Below are 18,868 nucleotides of genomic sequence, written 5' to 3' on the forward strand. Positions count from 1 at the left end.
GGGACTACACTGTGAGAACACTGTTCTGTAAAATCCTGAGAAGGGTGTGGAGCAGGGAGGTGACTGGCACAACAAATGAAGGCAAGCTTTAGTTACTGGACTTAATACCGGCTTAACACTCTGCTCTCTCTTTCTCCACCCCCATGTCAATACCCTAACACACAGGGCTGAGGATGAGATGACTCAGGTACCAATAGGAACACTCAGCGATTAGTCTTGGGCTTTCCCATTTTGAGGGAGACTGACAAGGAGGTTGACTCAAGGGTGTGTGGCTACAGAGGTAACTTGTTCTTGCACAGACCACTAAGGAGTGCGATTAAGGCACAGTCTCTGTAGGGAAGCTGAGCTAATTATTGCCTGCAGCCCTCAGCGTCCCTAGATTTCCCTACCATCTTGTACTGTGGGCCTAGAAGAGTATAATCTGTAATTGTCAGTCACCTTTACAGCAAGAGTTCTGGGTGTCATTTAGCTTTTACCTATGAATGTAGGGGCATTTGAAAGGCACTGAAGAGGAAGATATCTCTTGGGCTGTGTGGGTCACGTGAGGACTCTGAGGATGTGAGTGTGGGCAGTGGCCACGCTCCGTGTCCACTGTCTAGTCACTGCCCTTGTGTGCATATGTGTGTGTGTATGTGCGTGTGCTTGGGGGGGACGGGATATGATATCAGCAGCCTGTTCCTTACCAGCATATGGTGTTACCCAGAGGGCGAAAGCCTGGTGACTGCCTCTGAGTTTGCTTCTCCAGACCTTCCACCTGATAACTCGTATTAAACCCTTTTGAGCATGAAAGATCCAGAATGTTTTCTGTCTCCTGTACTGATGCAGGGAATGATGCAAACTTCCTGTTTGGGTGCTTTGTGCCTGAGGACTGGGTTAGGGTGGACATGTGTAGAGTAGACACCACTTGTGCAGATGGTGAGATGACTCGGCTGGGGGAATTTTGGGGGCGGCACACCTGATCCAGGAGAGGCGGTCTGCTGTCCATGAATGGTGAGGCTGAAGGGATGAGCGAGCATCCTGGAGGGCTGCCGCCTCTCTGGGCACGAAGCCGCTCTTTCACCGGCTGCTCTTTCTGATTTTCACAGCAAAGCAGGAAAAACAACCATTTCTTGGAGCATCCAGGAAAAAATCTAATCTAAGGCCCAATGACTGTTCTCCTAATTTTGGTACTTAGTTGTAGATTGTCCTGAATTATTCTCTAGTTTCTAGACATTCATATCCCAATAAGGTTATAAACAGCTTGAAGGACGATAGGGAGTGCTGAGGTTCCAGGCCGAGTGTTGAATGGCGGGTTCCTTGGGAAAGTCTCTTTTGCTCAGAAGGAATTGAGAGCTGGATGGGCACTGGCGCGGCAAACCCATGCTGCAGTGTGGTAGACAATAAGGCAGCTTCCTCTGTCGATTTTCCTGCTTAAACTGCAGCTCGGAGCCCTGTTATGAAAGTCAGCACTACCCCATACAGGGACTGTTTAAAAAGTTAAGAAAGGGATCAGACTTCAACTAGAGATATGAATGAAGCTGATCTGGATAGGACTGGGGTAGATCTGAATACAGGGTAAAGGATGATATTTCCATATTTTAAGAGTTCAACTTCTGTGTGAGACCAAAGGGAGAGATGTTTATTTGGTGCAAAATTTATATTCTGGGTAGCACATTACGTAATTTAACTTGTATAGGCAGTTTAGTTGAACACCATAAGTACATGGAATCTTGAATAGGCCGTGAGATCATATTGGTTTGTCCATGTTAGTGTGATGCCCGGACATATATATCCCAGAGTAATTTGGGCAGTGAATAAAAAAGTATTTGTACAATACCCTTGGGGGCCTGGGGAGAAAGGAAGAAATATTCAACTTATCCATTTGGAGAATTCCTGCTATTCTCGCAAGCAGTGGGGACAACCAAATCAATAGGCTGAGCCCTCAATCTCGGGGTTCACACCTATGAAACTTATTCCCTCAAAGGATAAGATAAGACAACTTATAATTACGCCTAAGAGTCACCCTCACAGAACCTCTTTCATTGCTCAGGTATGGCCTGTCTCTCTAAGCCATCTCAGCAGGTGAACTCACTGCCCTCCCCCTTACATGGGACATGATTCCCAGGAGGGTAAATCTCCCTGGCAACATGGGACAGAACAACTGGGATGAACCAGGACCTGGCATCATGGGATTGAGAAAGTCTTCTTGACCAAAAGGGGGAAGAGAGAAATGAGACGAAACAAACTCTCAGTGGCTGAGGGATTTCAAATAGAGTTGAGAGCTTATCCTGGAGATTATTTTTATGCATTATGTAGATATTCCTTTTTAGCTTGTGGTGTATTGGAGTGGCTGGAGGAAAGTACCTGAAACCGTTGAATTGTGTTCCAGTAGCCTTGATTCTCGAAAACAATTGTATAATGATATCACTTTTATAATGCGACTGTGTGAGTGTGAAAACCTTGTGTCTGATGCTCCTTTTATCCAGGATGTGGACAGATGAGTTAAAATACATGGGTAAAAATAAATAATAGGGAGGATAAGGGGTAAAATAAACTGGGTCGATTGAAATACTAGTGACTAATGAGAGGGAGAGGTAAGAGGTATGGGGCGTATGAGCTTTTTCTTTTTAATTCCTTTTCTGGAGTGATGCAAATATCCAAAAATGATCCTGGTGATGAATACACAGCTATGTGATGATATTGTGAGCCACTGAGTGTACACCATGTATGGACTGTATGAATGTGATTTGTCAATAAAAATAGACAAAGCACCAGCAGCTGTACCAACCCTGTACCGGAACTGATTCTTCAGTCCATCAGCTCCCCCTGAGCAGAGAGAAGAGTGAGTAGGTCACTGAAACTTTACCCAGAAGGATCGCTGCTCTGGTAGGCAGGGCCATCGCTCACAAAAGCATGGTGGCACCCCGTAGGAGTAAACATGCCTGGTCCTTGGCAGTCAGCTGTGATCTTGCGAGTGGAAGTGACTGCCCTGGTCTTCGGTCCCTCCACCCGATGGCAGGCACGATGCAGAAAGAGGCAGCTCTCAGCCCCAGGGTAAAGACGCCCAGCAGGGCTGCAGGTGTCCCGGATGGACATGCTGTTAAACCTTTCAAAAATATACGTTAATTGTTAGTTAATTTATTAATGTGAGGGGCCTGCCACCTTTCAAGGTGTAACAAAAGACACGTCTCTTCCCAGCCGGAGTTTGGGACTGACTTGTGGTGACAGCTATGCGACAGATGGAAACATATCAGCTGTTCCGAGGGAAGCCAGGATGCGCTGGCGCCTACTGCCCGCGGCCGCACAGCCGGACCCGGAGCCTCCCCGCACAGGGCACGGTCAACACCGGCCGCCGAATCCGGGACGGTTCCCCGGATACAGCCCGGGGTGCGGGGGTGGGGGGGTGGGGGGGGAAAGAGCCCGGGCCGCGCATGCCCAGTTCTTTCTCCCAACGCACCAATCAGAGCAGCCGCCCCTCCTCCTGGGAACGGGGCGGGGCGGGCGGAGAGCGCGGCGCCTGCGCCTGCGCCTGGGAACCGAGGGGAAGCGAGTGCAATGAAGCTGTGTCGCTCCGCGTATTTAAAGGGATCTGCCAGCGGTGGAGCTGTTGGGAGAGGGCGTACAGGCGTTCTAGAGCTTTGCTTCACTTTTATTGCATATTTTAAAGCCTAGGAGGACAAATCCAATTGAAAATCAAAGCATCGAAATAAAAGTTTAAGCAATGGTAATCCTAACCATTATCATTAAAGGTAACATTTAGCACATTGCTGCAATAGGGCAGCAATTCCAAATGCAATGGAAATGTGTGGTCTGCAAACAGGAATATGACTGACTCTCTGTTGAGAAGTCCCTTGGCCCTGAGGGCCCGGGTCGCTGCTTGTGGGTGACCTGTAGCTTCCCAACACAGGCCGCGGAGGAACTGGGGTCGTTTTTAAACCCAGTGTTTTTAAGGAAGAAGTTCCTGAATGTAAAGTGTGTGAGAAAATAACCTAAAAAAGTGAAATGTGAAACTGGTCTATTGAAAAGTTGCGTCCTTCCAGGATTGGTTTTTAAATAATTGATTTGTTTGACGCTTTGGAAAATGATTTAACAAAACATAACATCAAAGAAATTATCCAGTGTGTTTCAGGTCATGCCGCCTGGAATATCAAAACCATATCCTTAACTGAGCGTCACGATTAGTGTAATTTTGCTGCAAAATTTGGCATGGACTAGTTTGAAGTGTCAGACTTCTAGGCGCTATCACAGAATTGGCAAGATTCAAGGGATTTTTACGGATTTAATAATTTTTTTTTATTGTCCCATAATCACCTGTTTTATGAACTGTGGCTAGAGCTGATGTTGCAACTGGTAATTTTCTTAGAACCCAGATGCATTTATATTTTTCCGTCTTTTGATTTCCATCACTTCTGGGAATTGTTAGTATATGGAATTAAAAAAAGATACATAATAAACAATTCAAAACACCAAAATAAAATTCCTTGGTCCTTTTACAGATACCACACATGCAAATAAATGTGGCTTTGCATTCCACAGGCTTTAGAATGGGGATTATATTTTCCTTATTAACCTCTTTCTTAACCGAACAGTATTGTTTTTCAAGCGTGTTTTACCTAAATCATGTTTGACATTTTAAATCAATTCATGGTAACTCACTTAAGTGATGAGGAGGAATGTCTTGCGATTCGAGTCATTTGTCCAATCCGGGTTGAATTCTACCAAAGATGGAATGCCTAGTTTCTTGAGTGTTTTAGGATGAAATCAGGAGATTGAGTTTCTGGCAAAAAACAAAAACAAAAACAGAAAAAACATTAGAAATACTAGGTAGGGTTTTTACTACTAAGGAAAAGGCAATCCATGATTATACCCAGAATCTGAACACGGTTGCTCTCCTGGGGCACACTGTTATACAAGGAACGCGCTTTTTTCTGGGTGAAGGAACACACAATTTCTTTTCAGTCATAACTAATAGCTCTTCTGCTAATTTGAAGCAATGGAATTCTTCTCTTTTCTCCATGAAAGTCTGCAGGGTTGTTCGGAAAGACTGCGCAATTTTGGTAGGAGCAGACATATAATTTGAATATATTTTTAAAAACTTCTATAAACACTTATACATGAATCTGAAATTCTCATTCTGAAAAAGGGACAAAAGGTATACATTGCTTTCTGTTGATATGCAGCAATGGATAATGAATTATTTGGGTGTATTTAGGTATGCATATTTATGTAAAATGAAAGGGACATTAAAATAACAGTCCAGTTAAACCCATGAGATTTAGGAAACCCTATATCAACTGTCTTCACTCTGATGCTAGCTCTGCCTTGTTTTGTCAGACATTTTCTTTTCATTCCACTATGCATTGTTTTCAGATTCCTGTAATCCCAGCTCAAGATGGCATGATTTAGGGCTGGAGAGAAAACCAACACTAGTTTCTTTAGTGTCGGCAGTTTCAAAACCCACCCTTCAACGTTATTTAACAACATTGTCCACAAGTGCTTTGTTTAGAAAATGGAGAAACACATTAGTATTTTAAACCATATTGCAAAACATTTTCAAAGCTGAATTATTGAAATGATGTATGTAAGTCCAAAAGGGCCGGCTTGATTGAAAGCAGTTGCAGCGTTTTAAAATGAGAGTATCGCTTATCCTTTCTGTTTTTAGTCTTACAGAAAGCAGAGCGCTGGACTTCTACTTTCCCCAAATAGCAGCTTCTACACAGCTAACTCACAGCAGATCAGCAATAGGGTTTAAGAATACTCTACTCCCAGATCTTTATTACTTGAATAAGTATTAAGGAAAATCGCACCCCCAGCTTCTCCCGTGGGTTACCTCTAACTCAGGCTGGTTTTCCCTGCACACAGTATCCAACGGCATTAGTGTCCTACTGAATTGTAGAGTCCTGCTTGTCCGTTCCCAGCTTGTCCAGCAGTGGCCAAAATGCAGCCATTCTCAGTGTGTCCTTTTAGGAGGAATTCATTATAAGTCATGTAGCTACAGGGATGGCTTTCCGGTTACTCCTAAATGTCCCGCTCTGCCTGTCACTCAGCCTGCTTCTGAGAATGACACCAAAATTAAGTCTGCCACTAGCCAGAAATTAAGCTCCTTCTTTGGAGAAAGGAGAATAATAGCCTTATGGAAAATTGCATTTGCATATTTGGTGATAATAATTAACAATTAGTATTAAAAAATAAAAACAAACCAAATCACCTAACAAATCCATGATCTCACCATTTATGCACGTGGGGTGGTATAGGTGGTGAAGAGAGAAAACATTTTTAAAATATAGTGTGTTTCACCTCTCAGTTGCCTTTTATTTTTAATTTAAAATGTGCATTTATTGCCTCTTAAAGAAGTCTAAAAACTAATACATGCCTAATTAATCAAAATTAAAAAGTATGCAAATGAAAAGGAGAAGTCGGTCTTCATTGGTCCGCCATGTTCATCTCCCCAAACAGCTTTCCAAATGCAAGCATGGGTGGCAGTTTGTACAGATGCTTCCAGGCCTTCAGAAAGAACTTGTATTATACATACATTTGTTATTTTTAAACAACAACAAAAAATGGGATCATATTTTTGTTCTTTGAAATTTATTTTTTAATATAGAATAAATATATGGGTATATTCTTCATTGAAAAGAACAAATGAATGACAGGGGTGGCAGTGAGCATTCTTTTCTTATTCCTGATCTTTAGAGGAAAAGCTTCCAGTCTTTCATATTGATATGATGTTAGTGGTGGGCTTTTCATATATGCCTTATCCTGCTGAGGAAGTTTCCTTCTATTCCTAGTTTTCTAAATGTTTTTATCAAGAAGGGATGCTGGTGTTTCTTAAATGCCTGTTTTCATCAGTTGAGGGGGCCATGTGGATTTATTCCTTTGTTCTATTAATGTGGTGTAGTACATTCCATTATTTTTTCTTCACCACCCTGGCATTCCTGGAGTATATCCAATTGATCATGCTGTATAATACTTTTTTGTGCTATTGGATTCAGTTGGCTAGTATTTTGTAGAACATTTTAACATCTATGTTCATAAACATGTCATTTTCTTTTCTTGTGGTATCTTTATCTGGCTGTGGTGGTTTAAAGCTGTATGTGTACCACAAAAGCATGTTCTTAAAGCTAATCCATTCCTGTAGGTATGGACATATTATAAGTAGGATCTTTTATAAGAGGTTACTTCTTTAAGGTGTGACCCACCTCATTCAGAATGGGTCTTAATCCTCTTACTGGAGTCCTTTGTAAGAGAAAGAAATTTAGACAAAGTGAGAAAGCCAGGGAAGCAAGAATATGAAAGCAACAAAACCCAGAAGAGAGAGACCAGCAGATGCTGCCAGGTGTCTTGCCATGTGGCAGAACAGTCAAGGATTGCTGGCAGCCAGATTTCAGGAAGAAAGCATCACCTTGATGATGACTTGATTTGGACATTTTTCTCAGCTTCAAAAAAAGTTTAAGAATTTCCATTGTTAAGCCAACCCATTTCATCATATCTTCTTTCAGCAACCTAGGAAATTGAAACATTGACTTTAGTTTCATAAGATACAATGAGACAGGAAGTGTTCCCTTCTTTTCAATTTTGGGATGTCTTTAAGCAAGTTTGGTGTTAATTCTTCTTAGAATGTTTGGCAAAATTCACCTGTGAATCCAACTGATCCTTGGCTTTTCTTTGCGGGAAGGTTTTTTTTTTTTAATATGTAAATTGACAGATCTTCACACACATACAGTCCATACATAGTATACAATCAGTGGCTCACAATATCATCACATGGTTGTTTATTCGTCACTGTGATCACTCTAAGAGCGTTAAAAGAATTATACGCCATGAGCAAGTAGGATTTATGCCAGTATGCAAGGCTGGTTTCAACATAAGAAAATCAATTAATGTAAAACACCATATCAACAAATCAAAGAGGGAAAACCACATGGTCATCTTGATTGATACAGAAAAGGCATTTGACAAAATTGAACATCCTTTATTTTTTTTTAACTTCTTTAATTGTATAGTATAACATATATACAAAGCAAAGAAATTTAAAAAGCAATAGTTTTCAAAGCACTCTTCAACAAGTGGTTACAGGACAGATTCCAGAATTTGTCATGGGCTTCCATACAAACTCCTCATATTTTTCCTTATAGCTGCTCCAGAATATAGGAGCCTAGCAGGTTTAAATACTTTTTATCATCACAATCGACTTTTTTTCCTTCTTTTTTTTGTGAACAATAACATATATACAAAAAGCTATAAATTTGAAAGCACAGCACCACAATTAGTTGTAGAACATATTTCAGACTTTGACATGGGTTACAATTTAAAAATTTTAGGTTTTTTCTTCTAGCTTCTCTAAAATATTGGAGACTAAAAGATATCAATTTAATGATTCAGCATTCATATTCATTTGTTAAGTCCTATCTTCTGTGTTTATTTCCACTGTTAAGTCGTATCTTCTGTGTTTATTTCCACCATCACCTTTGATCTTTCCATACCTCTTTTTGGGGTTGTTTGGGCTATGGCAATTCTAAATTTTTGCTATTGGAAGGGTCTGTCACTAATATGGGGGCTGGAGCTATTTGATGTTCAGGAGAGGCTGGGCTAGGTTTCAGGACTTATCTGGACCAGGGACCCATCTGGAGGTTGTAGGTTTCTGGAAAGTTACTCTAGTGCCTGGAATCCTTGTGGAATCTTATATATTGTCCTAGGTGTTCTTTAGGATTGACTGGAATGGTCCTGGTTGGGGTTTGGTAGGTTATGATAGGTAGCAAGGTCTACCTGAAGCTTGTGTAAGAGCAACCACCAGAGTTGCCTCTTGACTCTATTTGAACTCCCTCCGCCACTGATACTTTATTAATTATATTTCTTTTCCCCCATTTGGTCAGGATATAATTGTTGACCCCAAGGTGCTAGGTATGGATTCATCCCTTGGAGTCCTCTCCCATGTCGCCAGGGAGACTTTCACCACTGGATTAACATCCTTTTTTGATGAAAACACTTCAAAAGATAGGAACAGAAGGGAACTTCCTCAACATGATAAAGGGAGTATATGAAAAAACCACAAATAACATCATCCTCAATGGGAAAAGACTGAAAACTTTCCCTCTAAGATCAAGAACAAGTCAAGGATGCCCACTGTCACCACTGTTTTCAACACTGTGTTGGAAGTTCTAGCCAGAGAATTTAGACAAGAAAAAGAAATTAAGGCATTCAGATTGGAAAAGAAGAAGTAAAACTCCCACTGTTTGCTGATGACATGAAACTATGTGTTGAAAATCCAAAAAAACAAAAAACAAAAAACAAACAAACAAAAAAACCCCAAAGCTACTAGATCTAATAAATAAGTACAGCAATGTGGCAAGGTATGAAATCAATACCCCCAAATCAGTAGTGTTTCTATACACTAGTGATGAACAATTTGAGGAGGAAATCAAGAAAAAAATCCCATATACAATAGTAACCAAAAGAATCAAATATTTAGGATTAAGTTAAAGTAAGGATACAAAAAACCTATACACAGAAAACTACAAGAAATTTCTAAAAGAAATCATGGAAGACCTAAAATAAATGAAAGGGCATGCTGTGTTCATAGATTGGAAGACTAAATATAGTTAAGATGTCAATTCTATCCAAATTGGTTTATAGATTCAATGCAATACCAATTCAAATCCCAGCAACTTACTTTGCAGAAATAAAAAAAAAAAAAAAAAACAATAACCAAATTTATCTGGAGGGGCAGGTGCCCAGAATAGCTAAACATATCTTGAGAAAGAAAAATGAAGTAGGGGATCTCACACTACCTGACTTTAAAACATATTACGAAGCTACAGTGGTCAAAACAGTGTGTTACTGACATAAGGATAGATATACTGACCAATGGAATAGAATTGAGTGTTCAGAAATAGACCTACTCATCTGTGGACAATTGATCATTGATAAAGGATCATGTCAACCTACTTAGGACAGAGCAGCCTCTTCAATAAATGGTGTTTGAAAACAGGATATCCATATGCAAAAGAATGAAAGAGGATCCATATCTCACATCCTATACAAAAATGAACTTAAAATGGATCAAAGACCTGAACATTAGAGCTAAGACCATAAAACTTTTAGAAGAAAATGCAGGGAAATTTCTTCTAAAGCTTGTAATAAGAAGCTGTTTCCTAGACCTTATACCCAAACCATAAGCATTGAAAAAAAAATAGATAAGTGGGATATTCTCAAAATTAAACACTTTTGCGCATCGAAGAACTTTGTCAGGAAAGTAAAAAGGCAGCCTGTACAATAGGAGACAATATTTGGAAACCACATTTCAGATAAGGGTTTAGGATCCAGAATATATAAAGAGATTCTTCAACTCAACAACAGAAAGACAAAAATCAAATTAAATAATGAGCAAAGGACATGGACAACACTTTGCTGAAGAGGAAATACAAATGACTTAAAAACCTATGAAAAGATGCTCATTTTCATTGGCTATCAGGGAAATGCAAATCAAAACCACAGCAAGATATCATCTGACATCCACAGAATAACCATTATCAAAAACAAACAAACAAACAAAAATAGAGAAGAACAATTGCTAGAGAGGCTGTGGAGAAAGAGGCACACTTACCACTGATGGTGGGAATGTAAAATGGTACAACTGCTCTGGAAGGCAGTTTGATGATTCCTCAGTAAGTTAAGCATAGAATTGCCATATGATCCAGCAATTCCATTACTAGTATATATTCACAGGAAATGAAGGCAAGGACACAAATGGACATTTGCATACCAATGTTTATGGCTGCATTATTTACAGTTGCCAAGAGATACAAACAGCCCAAATATCCATCAATGGAAGAGTGACTAAACAGGCTGTGGTATATACATGTGATGGAATATTATGCAGCTGTAGGACAGAATAAAGTCATGAAACATGTAATAACATGGATGAACTTTGAGGACATTATGCTGAGTCAAATTAGCCAAAAACAAAGGACAAATACTGTGTGATCTCACTAATATGAACTAACATTAATGAGTGAACTTTGAGAGTTGAAGTTAAGAACACTGAAGGTTATTAGGAGGTAGACATAGGATAGAGATTGGGCATTTGATGCTAAAGGAATACAGATTGTGCAACAGGACTGATTGTAAAAATTCAGAAATGGATGGCACAATACTATTTGATGGTAGCCCCCCAAAAAAATAATTACATTAAATGAAGCTGAATGTGAGTATGATTGAGGGAGAAGGGCTGGGACATGTATAAGACCACAAGGAAAGATAGAGAATAAAGACTGAGATAGTATAAATTTGTGTGCCAGTTTGAGTCTATTGTGTACTCAAGAAAAGCCAAGTTCTTTTATGCTCATTCAATATTGTTGGGTGGGATCTTTCTGATGACTTCCATAGAGATGTGACCCACTCAGTTGTGGGTGGTAACTTTTGAATAGGTGGTTTCCACGGAGATGTGCTTCCACTCATTTAAGGTGGGGTTGCTTACTGGATTCCTTTAAGAGGGAACCATTTTGGACAGAGTCAACAGAGCCCGCACAGCCAGAGATCTTTGGAGATGAAGAAGGAAAATGCCCTCGAGGAATGCGATTGAAGAAGCTGATAGAGAGAGCTAGCAGCTGTTACCATGTGCCTTCCCAGCTGAGAGAGGTGTGCAGAACCCAAAGACTCCAGCAGATACCAGCCACGTGCCTTCGTAGCTGACAGAGCTGTTCTGGATGGCATCAGCCTTTCTTGAGTGAAGGTACCCTCTTGTTGGTGCCTTAATTTGGACATTTTCATGACCTAAGAACTGCGAACTTGCAACTTAGTAAATTCCCTTTTTAAAAATGAGCGTGTCTGGTATATTGCATTCCAGGAGCTTTTACACACTAAAACACTTAGGAATTCCTAGAGTAGACAATGGTTGTGATTAAATACAGAAATAAAAAAAAAGCATTTTTGCATGAGAGAGAACAAATGAATGTCAACATTGCAAGGTGTTGAAAATGGATAGCATACAGGAAAAAAAAAATCAGTGCAAGCTAGGGTCTACAGTCAGCAGTAACATTGTAATGTGCTTCCACTGAATGTAACAAAGGCATTATGCCAAAACTAAATGTCAGTAGACAGGGGGCGTGGGAGAGGGGTGTGGATGCTTTGTGGAAGAAAAGGAAATGTCTTCATATGAATTACGGTGGTGAAGGCATGTCTATTTCCTTAAGTCGGGTTGTATGATGTGTGAAACTGTTTAAAAATGAGCAGAGAGAAACAAGTGCTAGAAAAAATGCAAAAAGTTGTACCTATTCACTGTCAGTTGGGAAGCTAAGAGGTGCAGCCCCTTGGAGGGCAGTGTGGTGGTTCCACAGGGGCCTAGGGGTGGGGTTGATCCTGCAACCCCATTGCTCAGTGTATACCTGGAGGAACTGAGTGTGGGAACAGGAATGGACATTGGCACACTGGTGTTTATGGTGACAGTGTTTGAGATTCACAACGAATGGAGGTGGCCTAAGGGTACAATGACTGAGGGAAGGATACATAGAGCAGGACTACTGAGCAGCTACAAAAAGAAATGAAGTTGTGAGGCATGCAACTAGGTGAATGAAACTTAAGGACTGTATGTCGAATGAAATGTCAGAAACAAAAGGAAAAATGTAATCGTGCCTCACTCATATGGACTAACTATAATATAAAAACTCAGTGTATTGAAGATGAGAGATGGGTTACCAGGTTGGGGCCTATTGTAAAGGTTCCTAGGTTGTAAACTCTTAAAGCAGTCACATATATTCAGGCATCGTAACCATTATTTCTAAATTCCGAGATACTGAGCTGATCGTATATAACCTGGTCATTTCCAGAAACTTCATATATTTATGTGACAACTGACACTCAGATTTAGAGTTTGTCATCTCTCTGTTAAAAGTCTTCAACTGATTGGATTAAATCTTCCTATGATCACATAGATGTAATCAGCCATACATGCAATCAACTGACTGATGATTTCAGTCCATGAAATGTCCCTGCAGTAACAGTTAGGCCAGTGCTTGCTTCACCAAACAACTGAGCATCGTCACCTGTCCAAGCTGATACAAACCCAACCGTCACAGGTCTTTTCCTTCTGGAATCTCATGATGCGAATATAGCTCTCTTAGGTCATTTCATATCTAAAATGCCTTTTTCCTTTCTGTGCCTCACCCTGAGTAATTGCAAGTATCTTGTCTTCTAGTTCACTGATTCTTTCTTCTGACTGCTTCAATTTGTTCTTCTCTTTTTTTTTCGCACGGGCAGGCAGTGCAAAACAAACTCGGGTCTCCGGCATGGCAGGTGAGAACTCTGCCTGCTGAGTCACCGTGGCCCTTCAATCTGATCTGGAAACCCTCTTGGACATGTTTCCTTGCAGTTAGTATGGTCTTCAACTCCAGCGTGGTTCCTATTTAAAATTTCTGTCTTTTTGTTTGGATCCTCACATGTTTCATTGCTTTCCTGATATCCTGTACTTTCCTTTATCTCCTTGAGCATTTTTAAGAGCATTTATTAAAAGGCTTGGTTTAGTATAGCCACATTATTATCTTCCTCATTGGTGTTTTCTCTGTTTTATTATCTTCCTTTGACGAGCCATCATTTCCTGTTTCTTTTTTTTTTTATACTCTTTGTTGCACAATGTGTATTTTAATATTTTCAAAATGTTAACTCTGGGAATTGCTCCCAGGGATGTCTGTTTTTTGGTTTTGTAAACAGCTGGTGATAGGACAGAAATTTTCTAGAGATTTAGCTTTCCTATCAGGAAGGTTTGCCCAAGGCAACGGCAGTGTTCAGATTTTTCACTGTCTTTCTGGCCTCTGTACTGTCCTGGGCTTTTGCTTTTTCAATTTGTTTTGGAGTTCCCTTGTTGATAGTCGTCTGGTTGTCCCTTCCGTTTCTGAAGAGACAGATCTCCTTCTTCTGGGTGTATGACACTGTAGGTCTTTATCCTAGACTGTCTGCCTCTATAATGTTTTACACTCCTTTTGTTGTCTCACACTACTTTTGACAGGAGAACAAATTCTAGGAGGAGAGACACTCCAGAGAGGACTTTCCAAAGTCAGTCTTTCCCAGCCAAAACAGGGCCAAGGACCCATGAAGGGAGTGCAGATTTTCTCCAAAATTCCCTGGGGACAGGATCAGGAAGGCACCCAAACCTTCTCCAACAGGCCCCCAAAGATGAGCTTCTCTGGCCTGCCCAACAAATGCAGCTCTTCAGCTAACTGTCCCCTCCAGCCCTGAGGAAGTGCTGTATCTTTAAATTTCCACTGCCTTCACCCTTCTCCAGGCTGGGGTTAAGAAAATGCCTGCTGCTGCCTTTGTCCAGTGTGGGGTTGAAATAATGGCTGCCACTGCCTTTGTCCTGGATGGCTTACAATGATAGCTACCCTCAGAGCTGGGACACAGAGATCTGAATTTGTTAATCAAAAGCTGGATCAGTGATCAGCCGTATCCATCTCTGGTCTTGGAGAAGAGGGTTTTAGGTCCCTTTCTGTCTCCAGCAGCTAACCAGGGACTGAACCCCATGATGGCCTGCTGCATTAGTAGGGAATGGATACTGGTAGCTGCTACAGGGAGACAGAAACTATAGCCTCTTCCTCCTGCATTTCCCTGGATGCTGTACAAGTATACTTCTGGCCTCTGAAAATTCAAAATTATTGTTATCAATTGCCTTTTGACTAAGACAATTAACATCCTGAAAGCTGACCAAAGAAGGAGAAATATTATTTGGTATTATTTTCTCATTTTATATATTCTCCTTTAGTTAAATTACTCCCTTAACTAATAAGGAAAACCATGACGAATAACATGGCTTTTCTTCATTTGGAATTTCAGAACAGCTAATGTCCCAAACTTTGTCTTCAGAACTTTTCAAAGGGTTTTTGTGTCTGGCATCATCTTGTTTAAAGATGTTAGAGCTGTGTTGAGAGGAATATAAACTATCAGAAAGTAATATCATAGTTCTGGTTGTCATTATCCTGTTTAGACATGCTAGAAGTATATTGCCTGTGTTAAAACTTAATGGATTAGAGAAAAGAAGTATTCAAAATCTTCATGATGGGGCTTTAAGTGTTCAGGCATCTGCCAGCTGTCTCATTTACTAAACTCACAACATCTGAAAAATCCATGACTTACCTCATTAGTGTTCTCAGCCTTGGCTGCACATTAATATAACCCCAGAATTAAAAATATGTATGTTAGGTGGCCTCGACCCCATACTGATTAATACAGTGTCTCTTATGGTGGGATCCCAGCTATTGGTATTTTTTTACAGTGCCCCAAGTGATTTGAATGTGCAGCCAGGTTGAGAATCACTGACCCACATGATAATTTCATCTTTCAGAAGAGAGAGGAAGTGATGAGGGGGATTAACACCCTGTTTCTAATTCTTGCCAACTTTCCATTCAGTGGCGCTGAATGGAAAATCAGAAGTGAAAGGAATCCTGGAAGAGGTCCACCTGGTCATCAGAAAATTCCAGAGAGATGTGGTCACTGCCAGACACACTCAGCCTAAGACTTAAAAATATTTTAGTAAATTATAAAAGCCTGACTTTGACCACTTAGCCTGAGATTCCAAAAAGAAGCAGGGGACATTCCTCAAAATAAAATTATGATGCTACTATTGTAAATGGTCCAAAGCAGAAAAAAGAAGAAGAAAAGAAAAGAAAAGAAAAAAAAAAAAAAAACTAACTACTTGGCTAGGTTAGGAAGTCTAGTTGTTTGGTCAAGCAAGCACTGACCTGATTGCTAGTTGAGGGTATTTCATAGATGGATTTAAGTCACTAAGCAGTTGATTGCATCTATCTACAATCAACAAAAGAGATTGCCTTCAGCAATGAGAGAGGTCTCCTTACCCAAACAATTAGAGACCTTAAAAGTGAGGAGTGCAGCAGTCAGAAGAATTTCTATCTCTATTTCAGCCAACTGTCTTCTCCTGGGGCCTTCCATGTCAACCTTACTGGAGTTTTCAAGTCACAGTGGCTTCTCCTGGGGAACTGAACTTTGCCTTCATCAGGTTTCCATGAAGCCATGGCCTGCCCCGACAGAATTTGATTTGCCAATCCTGAAGGTCATGTAAGCCAATCCCTATTATACATCTAAGAGTGCTGTTTCAGTTCTGTTTCTTCTCTGGAGAACACTGACGAATACATGGCTTAAACAACTATGATTCATTTGCTTACAATTTTGCAATTTGTACCGGGCCCAGCTGGGAGGTTCTTCTGCTGGACTTATCTGGGACCACTCAGACATCGTCAGTCATCTGATGGTTTAAGTGAGACTGGATGGTCCGAGATAGCCTTGGTCATATCTTTGGTGGTAGTTCCTGGCTATCAGCAGCTAGGCCATATGTTACCAGCTGGCCAGCCATTGTGAATGTACATGATGGCGGCAGCATTCCAATTCAATGAAAGCAGAATCTGCAAGGCATCTTGAGTCCAGGGCTTGGATGTCACATAACATCATTTCTGCCTCATTCTGTTGGTCAGAGCAAGTCACAAGTTCAGCCCAGATGAAGGGGTGGGGAAAAAGGTATTACCTTTGAATGGAAACAGCAGCAAAGATTTGTGGTCATATGTAATCTACTACACCTCTCTTCATAAAAAATGCTTCTTCATCAACACACTGGAATTATTTTATTTAATGTGAGGGGATTCATGAATAACTCCAACTCAAATTAAAAGCTTTAGAACAAGTATAGCTCTGGGCCTATATAGGTGAGGAAATTAAAGCTCAAGATGACTAAAGACTGGTCCGAAGTCAAACATTTTTATTTACTGTATGTATCACTAAGGTTTCCCAAATCCTAGTCCTATGTCATGTTATTTATGCCCAACTGATAATCTCTTTATTGTACATGAAATGAATTCCAAAGATGTTATAAATCATTGCTTGACTACCAAATCAGGACAATGTTATGTCAAATAAATACAGTAAATTATAATTTTTTTATTTAATTATCATATTCTATGTATACATCCCGATAGGAAAGCAGGCTGGTTAAAAATAGATCTGAGGGGTTTATTAGTAAGGGTTCTCTAGAGAAACAGAATCAGCAGAAAATATCTCCAGATATAAAATTTATAAAAGTGTCTTACATAACTGTGGAAACACAGAGTCCAAAATCCGCAGGGCAGGTTGTGAAGCCGACAACTCTGATGGAGGGTCTGGATGAGCTCCACAGGAGAGGCTTGCCGGCCAAAGCAGGAAGAGAGTCTGTCTCTTCTGAATCCTCCTTAAAAGGCTTCCAGTGATTAGATTGAGCATCACTCATTGCAGAAGACACTCCCCTTGGCTGATTACAAATGGAATCAGCTGTGGATGCAGCTGAGGTAATGGTGATTCAATTCTATGAAATGTCCTCATAGCAACAGACAGGCCAGCACTTGCCCAACCAGACAAACAGGTACCACCATTTGGCCAAGCTGACACATGAAACTGACCATGACAAGGGGTAAATCATTTTATTAATGTGCAAACTAGCACCATACTCTGTAAATTATGGGCAATTTCCTAAGTCTAGTTTCATTTTTATTGACAGGTACTCTATATTTTTAACCAGTACACACTGAGAAGTTGATTGAACAGATAATTTTTGATGAATAGGATCATTTGCACTTTTAAATTGTCTTCTTAAAAAGCACGTAATCAAATTATATTGGTTTTAACTTACATAAAAAACAGGCATGCGGGTTCATTTCCCGGACCATGCACCTCCCAAAACAAACAAACAAACAAACAAACAAAAACCAGTCACTTTTACTACCTAAAGTTTTTGTTTTTTCCTCACAAGAGAAAGACAATTAAATGGAAATTGATGTAGTTTTAGTTTGAATTATTGCCTTTTTTGTTATTGTTGCTAGTAGATGTTTTTTCATGTGAGGATGTGGTTTTTTTTTAATTATTAGTATTTTATTCATTCATTTATTTTTTAATTTTGGTGAAATTGGCCGATTGGTCTGGTCCTATTGAATGGAGAGAAATCAGTTTTGAGACATCCAATTTTCAGACATCATTAAGCTAATAAAGGTATTTTTTGAACATTTCATTATAAAAATTACTAAACATGCAGAGAAGTAGAAAAGTAGTACATAAGCACCCATAACCCAACACCTTTAACCAATATCTATCATTTTTCCATATTTACTTTATCTGTCTGCATTTTTTGCTGTTGGACTATTTTAAAGCAAATTGGCCCCAAGCACTTCTGCACAAACGAGGGTAATTTCTTACATAACCAAATCCATTTTATCCCAAGTAAATAAATTAATAGTAATTCCTTAATATCACCTAATACCCAGTCCATATTCAGATTACAATCTTGTTTTTAATAGTTTTTTTTTCCCAACTTAGAATCCAAATAAGGAACACGTTATAACTGTCATGTCTCCAGCCTCTTTTAATCTAGAAGAGCCTCCTCCACCCCACCATTTTTTCCCCATGATGTTGACTTTTCCAAGAGGCTTGGCCAGTTGTGTTATAGAATGTTCCAAATTCTGGATTTATTTTATTCTTTCCTCATGGTGATTTAGCTGGTTCCTCTATCTTCTGCATATCCTGTAACTCTACAGTCTTGTTTAGATTAGAATATCACATACCTGAGGCTTGTTGTTCATGCAGCATAATGTGAGGAATGCATTAAGCCTGGTCCCTCCACTGTCAGTGATGCCAAGATTGATCACTTCGTTCAGGGTGGCGACCACAGCTGTCTTCACTATTAAGGTACAATTTTCCCTTGGCAATTCACAACTCACCAGCAGGTGATAATTCGATGCCACGCAAATATCCATTTCCCTAAAGAGAGTGTTTTAGTTTATTTTTATCTAACTGATTTTGCTTTTGGTATTTTTAACTTTATATTTTGATATTATTTCAAACTTACAGAATAGTTGCAAAAATAATA

General features: G+C 39.9%; 1 long non-coding RNA gene and 1 pseudogene across 2 annotated transcripts in view; one reads left to right on the top strand and one right to left on the bottom strand.

Moving 5' to 3' along the window:
* LOC143669828 (small ribosomal subunit protein uS3 pseudogene) overlaps positions 1-18,868 on the top strand; it is a 46,088-nt pseudogene that overhangs the window by 24,499 nt on the left and 2,721 nt on the right. The window contains exon 3 of the transcript XR_013169081.1: positions 15,888-16,041. The product of XR_013169081.1 is annotated as a small ribosomal subunit protein uS3 pseudogene (transcript). The remainder of the gene's footprint in view (positions 1-15,887; positions 16,042-18,868) is intronic.
* On the bottom strand, positions 1,603-17,186 carry LOC143669829 (uncharacterized). Its single transcript, XR_013169082.1, has 3 exons — positions 17,064-17,186; positions 4,636-4,756; positions 1,603-3,085 (listed from the first exon to the last, which is right to left on the bottom strand). It is a non-coding gene; the product is annotated as an uncharacterized LOC143669829 (long non-coding RNA).

This window comes from Tamandua tetradactyla, chromosome 26 (assembly GCF_023851605.1).
Source record: "Tamandua tetradactyla isolate mTamTet1 chromosome 26, mTamTet1.pri, whole genome shotgun sequence".
Classification (NCBI taxonomy): domain Eukaryota; kingdom Metazoa; phylum Chordata; class Mammalia; order Pilosa; family Myrmecophagidae; genus Tamandua; species Tamandua tetradactyla.